Here is a 20,803-nt window from a genome sequence, read left to right as displayed (position 1 = left end):
GGTTTCGTGCCGCCCCGGCAGACGCGGTTTTTTGCGCCGCCCCGGCTGACGCGGTTTTTGCCGCCCCGGCTGACGCAGTTCGGACTTAGCACTTTTCGGCTGTGCCTGGCTGGCGGCCCACTCACTCGATCGCCATGTCTGTTTGCCACAGTTTTCCCGGTGGTGCCGCACCCGGGCTCGCCCCGGCTGACGCAGTTTTCGCGCCGCCCCGGCTGACGCGGTTTCGTGCCGCCCCGGCAGACGCGGTTTTCGCGCCGCCCCGGCTGACGCGGTTTCGTGCCGCCCCGGCAGACGCAGTTCGGACTTAGCACTTTTCGGCTGTGCCTGGCTGGCGGCCCACTCACTCGATCGCCATGTCTGTTTGCCACAGTTTTCCCGGTGGTGCCGCACCCGGGCTCGCCCCGGCTGACGCAGTTTTCGCGCCGCCCCGGCTGACGCGGTTTCGTGCCGCCCCGGCAGACGCGGTTTTCGCGCCGCCCCGGCTGACGCGGTTTCGTGCCGCCCCGGCAGACGCAGTTCGGACTTAGCACTTTTCGGCTGTGCCTGGCTGGCGGCCCACTCACTCGATCGCCATGTCTGTTTGCCACAGTTTTCCCGGTGGTGCCGCACCCGGGCTCGCCCCGGCAGACGCGTTTTTTTTTTTCTTTCGCCCCGGCTGACGCAGTTTTCGCGCCGCCCCGGCTGACGCGGTTTCGTGCCGCCCCGGCAGACGCGGTTTTTTTGCGCCGCCCCGGCTGACGCGGTTTTTGCCGCCCCGGCTGACGCAGTTCGGACTTGGCACTTTTTGGCTGAGCCTGGCTGGTGGCCCACTCACTCGATCGCCATGTCTGTTAGCCACAGTTTTCCCGGTGGTGCCGCACCCGGGCTCGCCCCGGCTGACGCAGTTTTCGCGCCGCCCCGGCAGACGCGGTTTTCGCGCCGCCCCGGCTGACGCGGTTTTTGCCGCCCCGGCTGACGCAGTTCGGACTTGGCACTTTTTGGGCTGAGCCTGGCTGGCGGCCCACTCACTCGATCGCCATGTCTGTTTGCCACAGTCTTCCCGGTGGTGCCGCACCCGGGCTCGCCCCGGCAGACGCGTTTTTTTTTTCTTTCGCCCCGGCAGACGTGGTTCCCCCCCCCCCCCTTTTCGCTCGCCCCGGCTGACGAGGTTTTCGCGCCGCCCCGGCTGACGCAGTTTTCGCGCCGCCCCGGCTGACGCGGTTTCGTGCCGCCCCGGCTGACGCGGTTTTCGCGCCGCCCCGGCTGACGCGGTTTTTTGCGTCGCCCCGGCTGACACGGTTCGGACTTTGCACTTTTCGGCTGTGCCTGGCTGGCGGCCCACTCACTCGATCGCCATGTCTGTTTGCCACAGTTTTCCCGGTGGTGCCGCACCCGGGCTCGCCCCGGCTGACGCAGTTTTCGCGCCGCCCCGGCTGACGCGGTTTCGTGCCGCCCCGGCAGACGCGGTTTTCGCGCCGCCCCGGCTGACGCGGTTTCGTGCCGCCCCGGCAGACGCAGTTCGGACTTAGCACTTTTCGGCTGTGCCTGGCTGGCGGCCCACTCACTCGATCGCCATGTCTGTTTGCCACAGTTTTCCCGGTGGTGCCGCACCCGGGCTCGCCCCGGCTGACGCAGTTTTCGCGCCGCCCCGGCTGACGCGGTTTCGTGCCGCCCCGGCAGACGCGGTTTTCGCGCCGCCCCGGCTGACGCGGTTTCGTGCCGCCCCGGCAGACGCAGTTCGGACTTAGCACTTTTCGGCTGTGCCTGGCTGGCGGCCCACTCACTCGATCGCCATGTCTGTTTGCCACAGTTTTCCCGGTGGTGCCGCACCCGGGCTCGCCCCGGCAGACGCGTTTTTTTTTTTCTTTCGCCCCGGCTGACGCAGTTTTCGCGCCGCCCCGGCTGACGCGGTTTCGTGCCGCCCCGGCAGACGCGGTTTTTTGCGCCGCCCCGGCTGACGCGGTTTTTGCCGCCCCGGCTGACGCAGTTCGGACTTAGCACTTTTCGGCTGTGCCTGGCTGGCGGCCCACTCACTCGATCGCCATGTCTGTTTGCCACAGTTTTCCCGGTGGTGCCGCACCCGGGCTCGCCCCGGCTGACGCGTTTTTTTTTTTTCTTTCGCCCCGGCTGACGCAGTTTTCGCGCCGCCCCGGCTGACGCGGTTTCGTGCCGCCCCGGCAGACGCGGTTTTTTTGCGCCGCCCCGGCTGACGCGGTTTTTGCCGCCCCGGCTGACGCAGTTCGGACTTGGCACTTTTTGGCTGAGCCTGGCTGGTGGCCCACTCACTCGATCGCCATGTCTGTTAGCCACAGTTTTCCCGGTGGTGCCGCACCCGGGCTCGCCCCGGCTGACGCAGTTTTCGCGCCGCCCCGGCAGACGCGGTTTTCGCGCCGCCCCGGCTGACGCGGTTTTTGCCGCCCCGGCTGACGCAGTTCGGACTTGGCACTTTTTGGGCTGAGCCTGGCTGGCGGCCCACTCACTCGATCGCCATGTCTGTTTGCCACAGTCTTCCCGGTGGTGCCGCACCCGGGCTCGCCCCGGCAGACGCGTTTTTTTTTTCTTTCGCCCCGGCAGACGTGGTTCCCCCCCCCCCCCCCTTTTCGCTCGCCCCGGCTGACGAGGTTTTCGCGCCGCCCCGGCTGACGCAGTTTTCGCGCCGCCCCGGCTGACGCGGTTTCGTGCCGCCCCGGCTGACGCGGTTTTCGCGCCGCCCCGGCTGACGCGGTTTTTGCGTCGCCCCGGCTGACACGGTTCGGACTTTGCACTTTTCGGCTGTGCCTGGCTGGCGGCCCACTCACTCGATCGCCATGTCTGTTTGCCACAGTTTTCCCGGTGGTGCCGCACCCGGGCTCGCCCCGGCTGACGCAGTTTTCGCGCCGCCCCGGCTGACGCGGTTTCGTGCCGCCCCGGCAGACGCGGTTTTCGCGCCGCCCCGGCTGACGCGGTTTCGTGCCGCCCCGGCAGACGCAGTTCGGACTTAGCACTTTTCGGCTGTGCCTGGCTGGCGGCCCACTCACTCGATCGCCATGTCTGTTTGCCACAGTTTTCCCGGTGGTGCCGCACCCGGGCTCGCCCCGGCTGACGCAGTTTTCGCGCCGCCCCGGCTGACGCGGTTTCGTGCCGCCCCGGCAGACGCGGTTTTCGCGCCGCCCCGGCTGACGCGGTTTCGTGCCGCCCCGGCAGACGCAGTTCGGACTTAGCACTTTTCGGCTGTGCCTGGCTGGCGGCCCACTCACTCGATCGCCATGTCTGTTTGCCACAGTTTTCCCGGTGGTGCCGCACCCGGGCTCGCCCCGGCAGACGCGTTTTTTTTTTTCTTTCGCCCCGGCTGACGCAGTTTTCGCGCCGCCCCGGCTGACGCGGTTTCGTGCCGCCCCGGCAGACGCGGTTTTTTGCGCCGCCCCGGCTGACGCGGTTTTTGCCGCCCCGGCTGACGCAGTTCGGACTTAGCACTTTTCGGCTGTGCCTGGCTGGCGGCCCACTCACTCGATCGCCATGTCTGTTTGCCACAGTTTTCCCGGTGGTGCCGCACCCGGGCTCGCCCCGGCTGACGCAGTTTTCGCGCCGCCCCGGCTGACGCAGTTTTCGCGCCGCCCCGGCTGACGCGGTTTCGTGCCGCCCCGGCAGACGCGGTTTTCGCGCCGCCCCGGCTGACGCGGTTTCGTGCCGCCCCGGCAGACGCAGTTCGGACTTAGCACTTTTCGGCTGTGCCTGGCTGGCGGCCCACTCACTCAATCGCCATGTCTGTTTGCCACAGTTTTCCCGGTGGTGCCGCACCCGGGCTCGCCCCGGCTGACGCAGTTTTCGCGCCGCCCCGGCTGACGCGGTTTCGTGCCGCCCCGGCAGACGCGGTTTTCGCGCCGCCCCGGCTGACGCGGTTTCGTGCCGCCCCGGCAGACGCAGTTCGGACTTAGCACTTTTCGGCTGTGCCTGGCTGGCGGCCCACTCACTCGATCGCCATGTCTGTTTGCCACAGTTTTCCCGGTGGTGCCGCACCCATGCTCGCCCCGGCTGACGCAGTTTTCGCGCCGCCCCGGCTGACGCGGTTTCGTGCCGCCCCGGCAGACGCGGTTTTCGCGCCGCCCCGGCTGACGCGGTTTCGTGCCGCCCCGGCAGACGCAGTTCGGACTTAGCACTTTTCGGCTGTGCCTGGCTGGCGGCCCACTCACTCGATCGCCATGTCTGTTTGCCACAGTTTTCCCGGTGGTGCCGCACCCGGGCTCGCCCCGGCTGACGCAGTTTTCGCGCCGCCCCGGCTGACGCGGTTTCGTGCCGCCCCGGCAGACGCGGTTTTCGCGCCGCCCCGGCTGACGCGGTTTCGTGCCGCCCCGGCAGACGCAGTTCGGACTTAGCACTTTTCGGCTGTGCCTGGCTGGCGGCCCACTCACTCCATCGCCATGTCTGTTTGCCACAGTTTTCCCGGTGGTGCCGCACCCGGGCTCGCCCCGGCTGACGCAGTTTTCGCGCCGCCCCGGCTGACGCGGTTTCGTGCCGCCCCGGCAGACGCGGTTTTCGCGCCGCCCCGGCTGACGCGGTTTCGTGCCGCCCCGGCAGACGCAGTTCGGACTTAGCACTTTTCGGCTGTGCCTGGCTGGCGGCCCACTCACTCGATCGCCATGTCTGTTTGCCACAGTTTTCCCGGTGGTGCCGCACCCGGGCTCGCCCCGGCAGACGCGTTTTTTTTTTTCTTTCGCCCCGGCTGACGCAGTTTTCGCGCCGCCCCGGCTGACGCGGTTTCGTGCCGCCCCGGCAGACGCGGTTTTTTGCGCCGCCCCGGCTGACGCGGTTTTTGCCGCCCCGGCTGACGCAGTTCGGACTTAGCACTTTTCGGCTGTGCCTGGCTGGCGGCCCACTCACTCGATCGCCATGTCTGTTTGCCACAGTTTTCCCGGTGGTGCCGCACCCGGGCTCGCCCCGGCTGACGCAGTTTTCGCGCCGCCCCGGCTGACGCGGTTTCGTGCCGCCCCGGCAGACGCGGTTTTCGCGCCGCCCCGGCTGACGCGGTTTCGTGCCGCCCCGGCAGACGCAGTTCGGACTTAGCACTTTTCGGCTGTGCCTGGCTGGCGGCCCACTCACTCGATCGCCATGTCTGTTTGCCACAGTTTTCCCGGTGGTGCCGCACCCGGGCTCGCCCCGGCTGACGCAGTTTTCGCGCCGCCCCGGCTGACGCGGTTTCGTGCCGCCCCGGCAGACGCGGTTTTCGCGCCGCCCCGGCTGACGCGGTTTCGTGCCGCCCCGGCAGACGCAGTTCGGACTTAGCACTTTTCGGCTGTGCCTGGCTGGCGGCCCACTCACTCGATCGCCATGTCTGTTTGCCACAGTTTTCCCGGTGGTGCCGCACCCGGGCTCGCCCCGGCAGACGCGTTTTTTTTTCTTTCGCCCCGGCTGACGCAGTTTTCGCGCCGCCCCGGCTGACGCGGTTTCGTGCCGCCCCGGCAGACGCGGTTTTTTTGCGCCGCCCCGGCTGACGCGGTTTTTGCCGCCCCGGCTGACGCAGTTCGGACTTGGCACTTTTTGGCTGAGCCTGGCTGGTGGCCCACTCACTCGATCGCCATGTCTGTTAGCCACAGTTTTCCCGGTGGTGCCGCACCCGGGCTCGCCCCGGCTGACGCAGTTTTCGCGCCGCCCCGGCAGACGCGGTTTTCGCGCCGCCCCGGCTGACGCGGTTTTTGCCGCCCCGGCTGACGCAGTTCGGACTTGGCACTTTTTGGGCTGAGCCTGGCTGGCGGCCCACTCACTCGATCGCCATGTCTGTTTGCCACAGTCTTCCCGGTGGTGCCGCACCCGGGCTCGCCCCGGCAGACGCGTTTTTTTTTTCTTTCGCCCCGGCAGACGTGGTTCCCCCCCCCCCTTTTCGCTCGCCCCGGCTGACGAGGTTTTCGCGCCGCCCCGGCTGACGCAGTTTTCGCGCCGCCCCGGCTGACGCGGTTTCGTGCCGCCCCGGCTGACGCGGTTTTCGCGCCGCCCCGGCTGACGCGGTTTTTGCGTCGCCCCGGCTGACACGGTTCGGACTTTGCACTTTTCGGCTGTGCCTGGCTGGCGGCCCACTCACTCGATCGCCATGTCTGTTTGCCACAGTTTTCCCGGTGGTGCCGCACCCGGGCTCGCCCCGGCTGACGCAGTTTTCGCGCCGCCCCGGCTGACGCGGTTTCGTGCCGCCCCGGCAGACGCGGTTTTCGCGCCGCCCCGGCTGACGCGGTTTCGTGCCGCCCCGGCAGACGCAGTTCGGACTTAGCACTTTTCGGCTGTGCCTGGCTGGCGGCCCACTCACTCGATCGCCATGTCTGTTTGCCACAGTTTTCCCGGTGGTGCCGCACCCGGGCTCGCCCCGGCTGACGCAGTTTTCGCGCCGCCCCGGCTGACGCGGTTTCGTGCCGCCCCGGCAGACGCGGTTTTCGCGCCGCCCCGGCTGACGCGGTTTCGTGCCGCCCCGGCAGACGCAGTTCGGACTTAGCACTTTTCGGCTGTGCCTGGCTGGCGGCCCACTCACTCAATCGCCATGTCTGTTTGCCACAGTTTTCCCGGTGGTGCCGCACCCGGGCTCGCCCCGGCTGACGCAGTTTTCGCGCCGCCCCGGCTGACGCGGTTTCGTGCCGCCCCGGCAGACGCGGTTTTCGCGCCGCCCCGGCTGACGCGGTTTCGTGCCGCCCCGGCAGACGCAGTTCGGACTTAGCACTTTTCGGCTGTGCCTGGCTGGCGGCCCACTCACTCGATCGCCATGTCTGTTTGCCACAGTTTTCCCGGTGGTGCCGCACCCGGGCTCGCCCCGGCAGACGCGTTTTTTTTTTTCTTTCGCCCCGGCTGACGCAGTTTTCGCGCCGCCCCGGCAGACGCGGTTTTCGCGCCGCCCCGGCTGACGCGGTTTCGTGCCGCCCCGGCAGACGCAGTTCGGACTTAGCACTTTTCGGCTGTGCCTGGCTGGCGGCCCACTCACTCGATCGCCATGTCTGTTTGCCACAGTTTTCCCGGTGGTGCCGCACCCGGGCTCGCCCCGGCTGACGCAGTTTTCGCGCCGCCCCGGCTGACGCGGTTTCGTGCCGCCCCGGCAGACGCGGTTTTCGCGCCGCCCCGGCTGACGCGGTTTCGTGCCGCCCCGGCAGACGCAGTTCGGACTTAGCACTTTTCGGCTGTGCCTGGCTGGCGGCCCACTCACTCGATCGCCATGTCTGTTTGCCACAGTTTTCCCGGTGGTGCCGCACCCGGGCTCGCCCCGGCAGACGCGTTTTTTTTTTTTTCTTTCGCCCCGGCTGACGCAGTTTTCGCGCCGCCCCGGCTGACGCGGTTTCGTGCCGCCCCGGCAGACGCGGTTTTTTGCGCCGCCCCGGCTGACGCGGTTTTTGCCGCCCCGGCTGACGCAGTTCGGACTTAGCACTTTTCGGCTGTGCCTGGCTGGCGGCCCACTCACTCGATCGCCATGTCTGTTTGCCACAGTTTTCCCGGTGGTGCCGCACCCGGGCTCGCCCCGGCTGACGCAGTTTTCGCGCCGCCCCGGCTGACGCGGTTTCGTGCCGCCCCGGCAGACGCGGTTTTCGCGCCGCCCCGGCTGACGCGGTTTCGTGCCGCCCCGGCAGACGCAGTTCGGACTTAGCACTTTTCGGCTGTGCCTGGCTGGCGGCCCACTCACTCGATCGCCATGTCTGTTTGCCACAGTTTTCCCGGTGGTGCCGCACCCGGGCTCGCCCCGGCTGACGCAGTTTTCGCGCCGCCCCGGCTGACGCGGTTTCGTGCCGCCCCGGCTGACGCGGTTTTCGCGCCGCCCCGGCTGACGCGGTTTTTGCGTCGCCCCGGCTGACACGGTTCGGACTTTGCACTTTTCGGCTGTGCCTGGCTGGCGGCCCACTCACTCGATCGCCATGTCTGTTTGCCACAGTTTTCCCGGTGGTGCCGCACCCGGGCTCGCCCCGGCTGACGCAGTTTTCGCGCCGCCCCGGCTGACGCGGTTTCGTGCCGCCCCGGCAGACGCGGTTTTCGCGCCGCCCCGGCTGACGCGGTTTCGTGCCGCCCCGGCAGACGCAGTTCGGACTTAGCACTTTTCGGCTGTGCCTGGCTGGCGGCCCACTCACTCAATCGCCATGTCTGTTTGCCACAGTTTTCCCGGTGGTGCCGCACCCGGGCTCGCCCCGGCTGACGCAGTTTTCGCGCCGCCCCGGCTGACGCGGTTTCGTGCCGCCCCGGCAGACGCGGTTTTCGCGCCGCCCCGGCTGACGCGGTTTCGTGCCGCCCCGGCAGACGCAGTTCGGACTTAGCACTTTTCGGCTGTGCCTGGCTGGCGGCCCACTCACTCGATCGCCATGTCTGTTTGCCACAGTTTTCCCGGTGGTGCCGCACCCGGGCTCGCCCCGGCAGACGCGTTTTTTTTTTTTCTTTCGCCCCGGCTGACGCAGTTTTCGCGCCGCCCCGGCTGACGCGGTTTCGTGCCGCCCCGGCAGACGCGGTTTTTTGCGCCGCCCCGGCTGACGCGGTTTTTGCCGCCCCGGCTGACGCAGTTCGGACTTAGCACTTTTCGGCTGTGCCTGGCTGGCGGCCCACTCACTCGATCGCCATGTCTGTTTGCCACAGTTTTCCCGGTGGTGCCGCACCCGGGCTCGCCCCGGCTGACGCAGTTTTCGCGCCGCCCCGGCTGACGCGGTTTCGTGCCGCCCCGGCAGACGCGGTTTTCGCGCCGCCCCGGCTGACGCGGTTTCGTGCCGCCCCGGCAGACGCAGTTCGGACTTAGCACTTTTCGGCTGTGCCTGGCTGGCGGCCCACTCACTCGATCGCCATGTCTGTTTGCCACAGTTTTCCCGGTGGTGCCGCACCCGGGCTCGCCCCGGCTGACGCAGTTTTCGCGCCGCCCCGGCTGACGCGGTTTCGTGCCGCCCCGGCAGACGCGGTTTTCGCGCCGCCCCGGCTGACGCGGTTTCGTGCCGCCCCGGCAGACGCAGTTCGGACTTAGCACTTTTCGGCTGTGCCTGGCTGGCGGCCCACTCACTCAATCGCCATGTCTGTTTGCCACAGTTTTCCCGGTGGTGCCGCACCCGGGCTCGCCCCGGCTGACGCAGTTTTCGCGCCGCCCCGGCTGACGCGGTTTCGTGCCGCCCCGGCAGACGCGGTTTTCGCGCCGCCCCGGCTGACGCGGTTTCGTGCCGCCCCGGCAGACGCAGTTCGGACTTAGCACTTTTCGGCTGTGCCTGGCTGGCGGCCCACTCACTCGATCGCCATGTCTGTTTGCCACAGTTTTCCCGGTGGTGCCGCACCCGGGCTCGCCCCGGCAGACGCGTTTTTTTTTTTCTTTCGCCCCGGCTGACGCAGTTTTCGCGCCGCCCCGGCTGACGCGGTTTCGTGCCGCCCCGGCAGACGCGGTTTTTTGCGCCGCCCCGGCTGACGCGGTTTTTGCCGCCCCGGCTGACGCAGTTCGGACTTAGCACTTTTCGGCTGTGCCTGGCTGGCGGCCCACTCACTCGATCGCCATGTCTGTTTGCCACAGTTTTCCCGGTGGTGCCGCACCCGGGCTCGCCCCGGCTGACGCAGTTTTCGCGCCGCCCCGGCTGACGCGGTTTCGTGCCGCCCCGGCAGACGCGGTTTTCGCGCCGCCCCGGCTGACGCGGTTTCGTGCCGCCCCGGCAGACGCAGTTCGGACTTAGCACTTTTCGGCTGTGCCTGGCTGGCGGCCCACTCACTCGATCGCCATGTCTGTTTGCCACAGTTTTCCCGGTGGTGCCGCACCCGGGCTCGCCCCGGCTGACGCAGTTTTCGCGCCGCCCCGGCTGACGCGGTTTCGTGCCGCCCCGGCAGACGCGGTTTTCGCGCCGCCCCGGCTGACGCGGTTTCGTGCCGCCCCGGCAGACGCAGTTCGGACTTAGCACTTTTCGGCTGTGCCTGGCTGGCGGCCCACTCACTCGATCGCCATGTCTGTTTGCCACAGTTTTCCCGGTGGTGCCGCACCCGGGCTCGCCCCGGCAGACGCGTTTTTTTTTTTCTTTCGCCCCGGCTGACGCAGTTTTCGCGCCGCCCCGGCTGACGCGGTTTCGTGCCGCCCCGGCAGACGCGGTTTTTTTGCGCCGCCCCGGCTGACGCGGTTTTTGCCGCCCCGGCTGACGCAGTTCGGACTTGGCACTTTTTGGCTGAGCCTGGCTGGTGGCCCACTCACTCGATCGCCATGTCTGTTAGCCACAGTTTTCCCGGTGGTGCCGCACCCGGGCTCGCCCCGGCTGACGCAGTTTTCGCGCCGCCCCGGCAGACGCGGTTTTCGCGCCGCCCCGGCTGACGCGGTTTTTGCCGCCCCGGCTGACGCAGTTCGGACTTGGCACTTTTTGGCTGAGCCTGGCTGGTGGCCCACTCACTCGATCGCCATGTCTGTTAGCCACAGTTTTCCCGGTGGTGCCGCACCCGGGCTCGCCCCGGCTGACGCAGTTTTCGCGCCGCCCCGGCAGACGCGGTTTTCGCGCCGCCCCGGCTGACGCGGTTTTTGCCGCCCCGGCTGACGCAGTTCGGACTTGGCACTTTTTGGGCTGAGCCTGGCTGGCGGCCCACTCACTCGATCGCCATGTCTGTTTGCCACAGTCTTCCCGGTGGTGCCGCACCCGGGCTCGCCCCGGCAGACGCGTTTTTTTTTTCTTTCGCCCCGGCAGACGTGGTTCCCCCCCCCCCCCCTTTTCGCTCGCCCCGGCTGACGAGGTTTTCGCGCCGCCCCGGCTGACGCAGTTTTCGCGCCGCCCCGGCTGACGCGGTTTCGTGCCGCCCCGGCTGACGCGGTTTTCGCGCCGCCCCGGCTGACGCGGTTTTTGCGTCGCCCCGGCTGACACGGTTCGGACTTTGCACTTTTCGGCTGTGCCTGGCTGGCGGCCCACTCACTCGATCGCCATGTCTGTTTGCCACAGTTTTCCCGGTGGTGCCGCACCCGGGCTCGCCCCGGCTGACGCAGTTTTCGCGCCGCCCCGGCTGACACGGTTTCGTGCCGCCCCGGCAGACGCGGTTTTCGCGCCGCCCCGGCTGACGCGGTTTCGTGCCGCCCCGGCAGACGCAGTTCGGACTTAGCACTTTTCGGCTGTGCCTGGCTGGCGGCCCACTCACTCGATCGCCATGTCTGTTTGCCACAGTTTTCCCGGTGGTGCCGCACCCGGGCTCGCCCCGGCTGACGCAGTTTTCGCGCCGCCCCGGCTGACGCGGTTTCGTGCCGCCCCGGCAGACGCGGTTTTTTGCGCCGCCCCGGCTGACGCGGTTTTTGCCGCCCCGGCTGACGCAGTTCGGACTTAGCACTTTTCGGCTGTGCCTGGCTGGCGGCCCACTCACTCGATCGCCATGTCTGTTTGCCACAGTTTTCCCGGTGGTGCCGCACCCGGGCTCGCCCCGGCTGACGCAGTTTTCGCGCCGCCCCGGCTGACGCGGTTTCGTGCCGCCCCGGCAGACGCGGTTTTCGCGCCGCCCCGGCTGACGCGGTTTCGTGCCGCCCCGGCAGACGCAGTTCGGACTTAGCACTTTTCGGCTGTGCCTGGCTGGCGGCCCACTCACTCGATCGCCATGTCTGTTTGCCACAAAAGTGTTGTGGCTCGGGCGAGTTGGTTATCCATGAACTTAGCTTCTATTAGCGCGGCACATATGAAAAGGAAAGAGGAAAGAATACAGAGACGTCAAGACAGGTCTCTGTATTCTTTCCTCTTTCCTTTTCATATGTGCCGCGCTAATAGAAGCTAAGTTCATGTTTGCCACAGTTTTCCCGGTGGTGCCGCACCCGGGCTCGCCCCGGCTGACGCAGTTTTCGCGCCGCCCCGGCTGACGCGGTTTCGTGCCGCCCCGGCAGACGCGGTTTTCGCGCCGCCCCGGCTGACGCGGTTTCGTGCCGCCCCGGCAGACGCAGTTCGGACTTAGCACTTTTCGGCTGTGCCTGGCTGGCGGCCCACTCACTCGATCGCCATGTCTGTTTGCCACAGTTTTCCCGGTGGTGCCGCACCCGGGCTCGCCCCGGCAGACGCGTTTTTTTTTTTCTTTCGCCCCGGCTGACGCAGTTTTCGCGCCGCCCCGGCTGACGCGGTTTCGTGCCGCCCCGGCAGACGCGGTTTTTTTGCGCCGCCCCGGCTGACGCGGTTTTTGCCGCCCCGGCTGACGCAGTTCGGACTTGGCACTTTTTGGCTGAGCCTGGCTGGTGGCCCACTCACTCGATCGCCATGTCTGTTAGCCACAGTTTTCCCGGTGGTGCCGCACCCGGGCTCGCCCCGGCTGACGCAGTTTTCGCGCCGCCCCGGCAGACGCGGTTTTCGCGCCGCCCCGGCTGACGCGGTTTTTGCCGCCCCGGCTGACGCAGTTCGGACTTGGCACTTTTTGGGCTGAGCCTGGCTGGCGGCCCACTCACTCGATCGCCATGTCTGTTTGCCACAGTCTTCCCGGTGGTGCCGCACCCGGGCTCGCCCCGGCAGACGCGTTTTTTTTTTCTTTCGCCCCGGCAGACGTGGTTCCCCCCCCCCCCTTTTCGCTCGCCCCGGCTGACGAGGTTTTCGCGCCGCCCCGGCTGACGCAGTTTTCGCGCCGCCCCGGCTGACGCGGTTTCGTGCCGCCCCGGCTGACGCGGTTTTCGCGCCGCCCCGGCTGACGCGGTTTTTGCGTCGCCCCGGCTGACACGGTTCGGACTTTGCACTTTTCGGCTGTGCCTGGCTGGCGGCCCACTCACTCGATCGCCATGTCTGTTTGCCACAGTTTTCCCGGTGGTGCCGCACCCGGGCTCGCCCCGGCTGACGCAGTTTTCGCGCCGCCCCGGCTGACGCGGTTTCGTGCCGCCCCGGCAGACGCGGTTTTCGCGCCGCCCCGGCTGACGCGGTTTCGTGCCGCCCCGGCAGACGCAGTTCGGACTTAGCACTTTTCGGCTGTGCCTGGCTGGCGGCCCACTCACTCGATCGCCATGTCTGTTTGCCACAGTTTTCCCGGTGGTGCCGCACCCGGGCTCGCCCCGGCTGACGCAGTTTTCGCGCCGCCCCGGCTGACGCGGTTTCGTGCCGCCCCGGCAGACGCGGTTTTCGCGCCGCCCCGGCTGACGCGGTTTCGTGCCGCCCCGGCAGACGCAGTTCGGACTTAGCACTTTTCGGCTGTGCCTGGCTGGCGGCCCACTCACTCGATCGCCATGTCTGTTTGCCACAGTTTTCCCGGTGGTGCCGCACCCGGGCTCGCCCCGGCAGACGCGTTTTTTTTTTTCTTTCGCCCCGGCTGACGCAGTTTTCGCGCCGCCCCGGCTGACGCGGTTTCGTGCCGCCCCGGCAGACGCGGTTTTTTGCGCCGCCCCGGCTGACGCGGTTTTTGCCGCCCCGGCTGACGCAGTTCGGACTTAGCACTTTTCGGCTGTGCCTGGCTGGCGGCCCACTCACTCGATCGCCATGTCTGTTTGCCACAGTTTTCCCGGTGGTGCCGCACCCGGGCTCGCCCCGGCTGACGCAGTTTTCGCGCCGCCCCGGCTGACGCGGTTTCGTGCCGCCCCGGCAGACGCGGTTTTCGCGCCGCCCCGGCTGACGCGGTTTCGTGCCGCCCCGGCAGACGCAGTTCGGACTTAGCACTTTTCGGCTGTGCCTGGCTGGCGGCCCACTCACTCGATCGCCATGTCTGTTTGCCACAGTTTTCCCGGTGGTGCCGCACCCGGGCTCGCCCCGGCTGACGCAGTTTTCGCGCCGCCCCGGCTGACGCGGTTTCGTGCCGCCCCGGCAGACGCGGTTTTCGCGCCGCCCCGGCTGACGCGGTTTCGTGCCGCCCCGGCAGACGCAGTTCGGACTTAGCACTTTTCGGCTGTGCCTGGCTGGCGGCCCACTCACTCGATCGCCATGTCTGTTTGCCACAGTTTTCCCGGTGGTGCCGCACCCGGGCTCGCCCCGGCAGACGCGTTTTTTTTTTCTTTCGCCCCGGCTGACGCAGTTTTCGCGCCGCCCCGGCTGACGCGGTTTCGTGCCGCCCCGGCAGACGCGGTTTTTTTGCGCCGCCCCGGCTGACGCGGTTTTTGCCGCCCCGGCTGACGCAGTTCGGACTTGGCACTTTTTGGCTGAGCCTGGCTGGTGGCCCACTCACTCGATCGCCATGTCTGTTAGCCACAGTTTTCCCGGTGGTGCCGCACCCGGGCTCGCCCCGGCTGACGCAGTTTTCGCGCCGCCCCGGCAGACGCGGTTTTCGCGCCGCCCCGGCTGACGCGGTTTTTGCCGCCCCGGCTGACGCAGTTCGGACTTGGCACTTTTTGGGCTGAGCCTGGCTGGCGGCCCACTCACTCGATCGCCATGTCTGTTTGCCACAGTCTTCCCGGTGGTGCCGCACCCGGGCTCGCCCCGGCAGACGCGTTTTTTTTTTCTTTCGCCCCGGCAGACGTGGTTCCCCCCCCCCCCCCCTTTTCGCTCGCCCCGGCTGACGAGGTTTTCGCGCCGCCCCGGCTGACGCAGTTTTCGCGCCGCCCCGGCTGACGCGGTTTCGTGCCGCCCCGGCTGACGCGGTTTTCGCGCCGCCCCGGCTGACGCGGTTTTTGCGTCGCCCCGGCTGACACGGTTCGGACTTTGCACTTTTCGGCTGTGCCTGGCTGGCGGCCCACTCACTCGATCGCCATGTCTGTTTGCCACAGTTTTCCCGGTGGTGCCGCACCCGGGCTTGCCCCGGCAGACGCGTTTTTTTTTTTCTTTTCGCCCCGGCTGACGCAGTTTTCGCCCCGCCCCGGCTGACGCGGTTTCGTGCCGCCCCGGCAGACGCGGTTTTTTGCGCCGCCCCGGCTGACGCGGTTTTTGCCGCCCCGGCTGACGCAGTTCGGACTTTGCACTTTTTGGCTGAGCCTGGCTGGCGGCCCACTCACTCGATCGCCATGTCTGTTTGCCACAGTTTTCCCGGTGGTGCCGCACCCGGGCTCGCCCCGGCAGACGCGTTTTTTTTTTCCTTCGCCCCGGCAGACGTGGTTCCCCCCCCCCCCCTCCGTCTTTCTTTTTGTTTTTTTTTTCGCCGCGGCTGAAGTGGATTTTTCGGTGCCTCGACGCCCCGGTAGTCGCGGTTTTTCCGTTTCCGCACGGCCCCGGCTGACGCTGCTCGGTCACAGTCGCCTTTTGTGAGGATTGCAGACTTCTTGAGCGCGGGTGTTTTTTTTTTGTTGTTGTTGTTGTTTTATTACGCATTCGCTCCAGCAGACGCTGTTTAGACTTTTTGTTTCCTCTTTTATCCTGCGACGAGGTGACGAGGTTTATTCGGTGCCCCGCCGCCCCGGCTGAAGTGATTTTTCCTGTCCCGTGCCGCCCCGGCTGACGCGGTTGGGACTTCGCGTTTGTTCGGCCGCCACGGGTTTTGGCGCACTCGCTCGGTTGCTTGTTGTTGCCACTTGTTGCGAACCCAGGTTTCTTGAGCGAGCGCGGGCGTTTTTTCTTCCTTTCTTTCTTTGTTCTATGTGTTAGCGAATCGGCCTTTAATATCACACGAGGACTCACAACCAACAATTTTCAGTTTGAAGTGTAAAAAATCTGCAGGTGTTGACGTAACTGACTTGCCCCGTACCCTTGAGTACATCCATGAAGTTCTCGTAGTACTACTAAATCGCATTATTCCAAGTGGAGAAATTCCCATAAACTTGCAAACCTCTACACGAAAATCGGTGCGCGTGATAAAGTTGAAAATTATCGTCCGATATCAAATGTGCCTTCTATAACACAAATTCTAGGAAAAAAAAAAAAAAACACTTGTTCGCCGTTTTCTGCGCCGTGACTGGCAGCACTCCGGCGAAGCGAAACGGGGTCGATTCGAGCACGATATCGGCGTCTTTCGACGTGCTCGCCGGCGACCGTCGCACGAGTACGTCGCACGAGCGCGTCTGCCGGGGCGCCGTTTGCGAAGCCGACGCAAAAGTGGGAACCGCCGCTCGGATGATCGCCGCTTTCGGCAGAGTGAGTGTTGGCACTCCGGGGAAGCGAAACAGCGTGAATGCGCCCACGAAATCGGCGTATTTTGAAGTGCCCGCCGGCGACCGTCGCACGAGTACGGTAAACCGCGTCAGCCGGGGCGTAGTTCGGGACGCCGACGAAAAAGTGGGAAGCGCAACTCGGATCTTCGCCGTTTTTGCAGGAGTGAGTGGCGGCCCTCCTGCGAGACCAAGAAGCATCGATTCGTGCACGAATTCGGCGCCTTTCGACGTGATCGCCGGCGACCGTCGCTCGAGTAGGGCAAACCGCGTCTGCCGGGGCGGGCTTCGGGACGCCGATGCGAAAGTGGGAAACGCTGCTCGGATGTTCGCCGTTTTTGGCCGAGTGAGTGCTGGCACTCGGGCGAAGCCAAACGGGGCCGATTACGGCACGATATCGGCGTCTTTCGACGTGCCCGGCGGCGACCGTCGCACGAGTACGGTAAACCGCGTCAGCCCGGGCGGAGTTCGGGACGCCGATGCGAAAGTGGAGAACGCCGCTCGGATCTTCGCCGTTTTTGGAGGAGTGAGTGGCGGCACTCCGGAGAAGCCAAGGAGCGCCAATTAGCGCACGATATCGGCGTCTTTCGACGCGCTCGCCGGCGACCGTCGAACGAGTAGGGCAAACCGCGTCTGCCGGGGCGGGGTTTACGACGCCGACGCAAAAGTGGGAACCGCCGCTCGGATGTTGGCCGTTTTTGGCAGAGTGAGTGCTGGCACACCGGCGACGCGAAAGAGCGCGAAAGCGCCCACGAAAGTGGCGTATTTGGACGTGCTTGACGGCGACCGCTGCAGGAGTACGAAAAACCACGTCAGCCGGGGCGAGCGACCCACGGCGGTCTGGGTGCTTATCGCTGCTATTATAGGGGCACCCCGGCAGACGCAGAAAAAAAAAATTTTTTTTCGACCTTCTTTTTTGCTGGTCGAGCTCGGGTAACCCAGGTCGCAATGGGAGCCGCGCACGAAAGCGGCGTCGCGAGACGCGTTCGCGGTCGCTAGTCGCACGAGCTCGGCAACCGCGTCAGCCGGCGCGGAGTTCGGGATGCCGACGGCTAAGTGGGTACCGCTGCTCGGATGTTCGCCGTTTTTGGCCGAGTGAGTGCTGGCACTCCGGCGAAGCGAAACGGGGCCGATTCGGGCACGATATCGGCGTATTTCGACGTGCTCGCCGGCGACCGTCGCACGAGTACGGCAAAGCGCGTCTGCCGGGGCGAGGTTTGCGATGCCGACGAAAAAGTGGGAAGCGCCGCTCGGATCTTCGCCGTTTTTGCAGGAGTGAGTGGCGGCCCTCCTGCGAGACCAAGAAGCATCGACTCGCGCACGATATCGGTGTCTTTCGACGTGCCCGCCGGCCACCGCCGCACGAGTACGGCAAACCGCGTATGCCGGGGCGGGGTTGGCGACGCCGACGCAAAAGTGGGAACCGCCACTAGGATGTTCGCCGTTTTTGGCAGAGTGAGTGCTGGCACACCGGCGACGCGAAAGAGCGCGAAAGCGCCCACGAAAGTGGCGTATTTGGACGTGCTTGACGGCGACCGCTGCAGGAGTACGAAAAACCACGTCAGCCGGGGCGAGCGACCCACGGCGGTCTGGGTGCTTATCGCTGCTATTATAGGGGCACCCCGGCAGACGCAGAAAAAAAAAATTTTTTTTCGACCTTCTTTTTTGCTGGTCGAGCTCGGGTAACCCAGGTCGCAATGGGAGCCGCGCACGAAAGCGGCGTCGCGAGACGCGTTCGCGGTCGCTAGTCGCACGAGCTCGGCAACCGCGTCAGCCGGCGCGGAGTTCGGGATGCCGACGGCTAAGTGGGTACCGCTGCTCGGATGTTCGCCGTTTTTGGCCGAGTGAGTGCTGGCACTCCGGCGAAGCGAAACGGGGCCGATTCGGGCACGATATCGGCGTATTTCGACGTGCTCGCCGGCGACCGTCGCACGAGTACGGCAAAGCGCGTCTGCCGGGGCGAGGTTTGCGATGCCGACGAAAAAGTGGGAAGCGCCGCTCGGATCTTCGCCGTTTTTGCAGGAGTGAGTGGCGGCCCTCCTGCGAGACCAAGAAGCATCGACTCGCGCACGATATCGGTGTCTTTCGACGTGCCCGCCGGCCACCGCCGCACGAGTACGGCAAACCGCGTATGCCGGGGCGGGGTTGGCGACGCCGACGCAAAAGTGGGAACCGCCACTAGGATGTTCGCCGTTTTTGGCAGAGTGAGTGCTGGCACTCCGGCGAAGCGAAAGAGCGCGAATGCGCCCACGAAAGTGGCGTGTTTGGACGTGCTTGACGACGACCACCGCAGGAAAACGAAAAACCACGTCAGCCGGGGCGAGCGACCCATGGCGGTCTGGGTGCTTATCGCTGCTATTATAGGGGCACCCCGGCAGACGCAAAAAAAAAAAAAATTTTTTTTCGACATTCTTTCTTGCTCGTCGACCTCGGGTGACCCAGGTCGCAGTGGGAGCCGCGCACGAAAGCGGCGTCGCGAGACGGCTTCGCGGTCGCTAGTCGCACGAGCTCGGCAACCGCGTCTGCCGGGGCGGAGTTCGGGACGCCGACGGCTAAGTGGGAACCGCCGCTCGGATGTTCGCCGTTTGTGGCCGAGTGAGTGCTGGCACTCCGGCGAAGCCAAACGGGGCCGATTCCGGCACGATATCGGCGTCTTTCTACGTGCTCGCCGGCGACCGTCGCACGAGTACGGCAAAGTGCGTCTGCCGGGGCGGGGTTTGCGACGCGTACGCAATAGTGAGAACCGTCGCTCGGATGTTCGTCGTCTTTCGCCGAGCCAGTGCTGGCACTCCGGCGAAGCCGAACGGAGCCGATTCGGGCACGATATCGGCGTCTTTCCACGTGCTCGCCGGCGACCGTCGCACGAGTACGGTAAACCGCGTCAGCCGGGGCGGAGTTCGGGACGCCGATGCGAAAGTGGGAAGCGCCGCTCGGATCTTCGCCGTTTTTGGAGGAGTCAGTGGCGGCACTCCGGTGAAGCCAAGGTGCGCCAATTCGCGCACGATATCGGCGTCTTTCGACGTGCCCGCCGGCCACCGTCGCACGAGTACGGCAAACCTCGTCTGCCGGGGCGGGGTTTGCGACGCCGACGCAAAAGTGGGAACCGCCGCTCGGATGTTCGCCGTTTTTGGCAGAGTGAGTGCTGGCACTCCGGCGAAGCGAAAGAGCGTGAATGCGCCCACGAAAGTAGCGTATTTGGACGTGCTTGACGGCGACCGCCGCAGGAGTACGAAAAACCACGTCAGCCGGGGCGAGCGACCCACGGCGGTCTGGGTGCTTATCGCTGCTATTATAGGGGCACCCCGGCAGACGCAGAAAGAAAAAAAAAAAAAAATGGGGACATGGCGTGCGTCACCGTGCGGCTTCGCAGCGTTGCCGAAGTCGCCGAGCCCTTCGACTGAGCCGAACGGCGGACAGGGAACGTTGGTCGGCCGTTCTAACCTGTCGGTGCCACGCCGAGACGTCGTTAAGGAAAACCGCGTCGTGGGCCTCTACGACGCCGTCGAGTCGTTGTACGTTTGGTGTCCAGCGTGTCGGCGGCGAGTAGCGGACACGTCGTTCACGACTTCGGTCTTTCGCAGTCGACGCGAACTTGCGGAGAGTCGTGGTGCCTCACGTTTTCGGCAGAAACCGCGGCGGAATTTTCCCGTGCGTGCGCGCACGACCTCGGTGCTGTGCCGTCAGCGTAGTGTTGCACAAACTCGTGGCCTACCCAAGGTGCGGTACGTTTGCGGCCGTATCCTCGGTGGGAATTTCGTGAGTAGGGTCGCAAATTCTACGACCTCGGCGGGTTTGAGAGCGACGTAGACTTGTGGCACGCTCAACGTGCCACACGTTTCGGGGCACACCCGCGGTGAAATTTTCTCGAGTACGCTCGTATTAGTGCCCAAGGAGGTCTGGGTACTTATCGCTGCTATTATGTGGGGGTTCTCGTGAGCGGCGTACGCGAAAGCGACCGGGTGTCTGATATGCGGCGGGCTTCGGCCTCGTCAAGCGTGTCCTCGGGTCTGCTCCAGGGGAATCCACGGCAGTCGTCTGCAGCCTCATCCGCTTGATGCGTTAGGGGCTGGTTGTCGGACGGTGCCGTTTTACCACGATATCGAGGTGTGTTCCGTGTCGTCCTCGGGCGATTCAGATGCGAAAGCGCCGAAGACGCGGGCGTGACCCGTCGTCTGGCGGCTTTGCAGTCTCGGCTCCGTTGCTAGTTCCGGCCGGTCCACCGACAGTGCAGCGGGCTTGGGCAACCCGCACGGCGCGACCGAGTCGATGCAACGAAAAAGAGCGAGCATGAACGTGCTTCTTGCCGCACGGCTCCCACTCGTCTTTCGGGAAGGTTGTGCCGTAGCGAGCTCGAACGCCGTCATCTCGGAGTGCAAAATAAGCGTGTTGGGGCGCCTGAAGGTGGCCTCCGCCGCACACAGACTGCGTCCGGCCCGCCGAAGGCGAGGACGGACGCGCAGTCGAACGATTACCTGGTTGATCCTGCCAGTAATCATATGCTTGTCTCAAAGATTAAGCCATGCATGTCTAAGTACATGCCGAAATAAGGCGAAACCGCGAATGGCTCATTAAATCAGTTATGGTTCCTTAGATCGTTTCTTCCTACTTGGATAACTGTGGCAATTCTAGAGCTAATACATGCAGTGAGCCTGGAGCCCTTTGGGTAACGGGTGCTTTTATTAGACCAAGATCGATCGGGTTTCGGCCCGTATTGTGTGGTGACTCTGGATAACTTTGTGCTGATCGCATGGCCACGAGCCGGCGACGTTTCTTTCAAGTGTCTGCCTTATCAACTTTCGATGGTAGGTTACTTGCTTACCATGGTTGTTACGGGTAACGGAGAATCAGGGTTCGATTCCGGAGAGGGAGCCTGAGAAACGGCTACCACATCCAAGGAAGGCAGCAGGCGCGCAAATTACCCACTCCCGGCACGGGGAGGTAGTGACGAAAAATAAC

Source organism: Rhipicephalus microplus, unplaced genomic scaffold (assembly GCF_043290135.1).
Source record: "Rhipicephalus microplus isolate Deutch F79 unplaced genomic scaffold, USDA_Rmic scaffold_398, whole genome shotgun sequence".
In the NCBI taxonomy this organism is placed as follows: Eukaryota; Metazoa; Arthropoda; class Arachnida; order Ixodida; family Ixodidae; genus Rhipicephalus; species Rhipicephalus microplus.
Note: the sequence above shows the minus strand (reverse complement) of the source record.